The sequence below is a fragment of the Trematosphaeria pertusa genome (assembly GCF_010094035.1).
Source record: "Trematosphaeria pertusa strain CBS 122368 unplaced genomic scaffold BU26scaffold_6, whole genome shotgun sequence".
Taxonomy (NCBI): domain Eukaryota; kingdom Fungi; phylum Ascomycota; class Dothideomycetes; order Pleosporales; family Trematosphaeriaceae; genus Trematosphaeria; species Trematosphaeria pertusa.
In genome coordinates this window covers 2222997-2225241 of record NW_022987217.1, presented here as the reverse complement: position 1 = coordinate 2225241, position 2245 = coordinate 2222997, and positions in this window count along the sequence as shown.

Here is a 2245-nt window from a genome sequence, read left to right as displayed (position 1 = left end):
TCTGCTCCTCACCTTTGGATAGCTGAATTTGACCCAACCTACCCTGCTAGCACCCCTTATCCTTACAGCTCGTGGAGACAGTGCTGCCTGCAGCCAACTTATCTAGCTAGGTGTTCCAGGGGCGCTTACAGCAGTAGAGACTGCGGACTTAGCCCTTACAGTTAATATAGCTATGTATTAGGTTCTTAACTTAGCGCCTATAATAGTTTAGTTTAGAATTTACCTTAGGTTACATAACCTCGAGTTACGTAATTCTGTTACGTAACCTAGCCTAGCGTCTTAGCGCTTAGTACCTCTATATATAGAGCCTCTTAGAAGTAGTCTTCTACTTCTTACCTTTAAATAGCTAAATTTAACCTAACCTACTCTACTAGCACCTCTTATTCTTATAGCTTGTAGAGACAGTACTGCCTATAGCTAACTTACCTAGCTAGGTGTTCTAGAGGCGCTTATAGTAGTAGAGACTACAGATCTAGCTCTTATATTATTTAAAGGTTAATACCTTTTTAGCTAGAGATAGCGGTATAATATCTAGCTAAACTAAGTAGTCTTGTTAAGAAGCGTTTACTAACAGCTAATACTAAGAATTAGAGCTACGAGAGCCTAGTCGCTTACTCTAAGAATCTATTAACGTACTAATTAATTACTTATCTCTTAGCGCTATATAAGACTACTAGCAAATCTAGTTAGTAGTAGAAAGATACTAGTACTAAGCTAAAGAGAGCTATTAAGAGCTCTATATACAAGAGAACTTCTATAGAACTTCTACGTATAAAAACTCCCCCTCTTTTTATAAATTACGAAAAACTAATAATTCTCTACTCTGCTAGCAGAGCTAACAATCTCTCTGCCCTGCTAGCAGAGCTAATAACTCGCTGCCCTACTAGTAGCTAAATACCTCCCCTCTTTACTTCTTTCTTAATTAAAAAGCTAAATAAATCTAAACACTATAGAAGAACTCTTGTAAAGCTAATCTAGAGGTAGAACCTTAGCCTTATAATACCTCTTTACTCTAATAGTTCTTAAATCTAGAGTAGTAAACCTGCTCGTAGAATATACTAATTAATATTTCTATTACAAAAACTCTGTTTAGCAACATAACGTAATAACTAACAAGAATTAGAATAATAACTTTAACTAGAAGCTTGTAAGGCTCTGCTAGAGCTTAGTAATACTAGAGCTATTATTAGCCTTAGGTTTATTTACTCTCTCTACCTTTGCTAAAGAGCTTTAAGAGCTCTTTCTAGAAACGCTAGCTAAAATTATTAATAAAATAGTTAGCTAATTATATATATAACAGGTATATAAATAATAAATCTACATGTATTACTAGATTACCGCTAACGCGCTTACTAAGAGAGATAACGTATACACGAAAAATCTAGTATAGGCTACTATTCTAGCTAAAAAGAACGCTAAAATCTAGTAACTATAAGCGCGATTAACCTACTCTAGAGACTAGCCTACTATACTAGTTTAACGCGTAACGCGTTTTTCTACAACACTAATTATACGTAATTTAAGCGCGTTATTACTAGAGAATTTAATTCTAGGTTCTTACCTCTCTATATACTAGCTAGCTACGCCTCTAGCGTTATAAGTACGAGAGAGCTAATTAACGCGCTCTACTAAGTTTCTAGATCTACTATTATTATTAGATAGTAAGAGTATTATCTTTAAGTAGTAGAGAGATAGCTTATATAATAAACTTTAAGTAAACTAGAATTAGTATACTAGAGATACGCTAGAGAATACTAAGAAAACTATTGTTACCTATATTTATACGTAAACTAAAAGAGACACGTACTAGACTCTATTAGTAATACTACAAATAATTAAGAATAGTAGCGTAGCGGTTTTCTATAATTATATTCTTAATTAGCTAGAGTAGAGCTATAGAGACCTATATAAGAGGCTAAATACTCGCCGTAATTTCTAAAAGCTTTATTGCTAAAGCGCTACTAATTTCGCCTACTTCTAGAATAATTTCTTCTACCTTGCATAGAAGCGTTAGCTTCTAGTAGATTAATAGGTAGAGAAATTTTATAAGAAGCTACTAGAGACTATACGTACGTAGTTAGGTATCTACTAACGTTAATACGTTAATAACTATAATTACTATATAGACCTTACTTAAGATCTTACTTAAGAGCTTACTCTAGAAGAAGTACGTATTACTACTAGAAAAACTAAAAAGCGTAACATAATCGCGTTAATACTACAACGCGCGCCCCTAGCTCTTCTA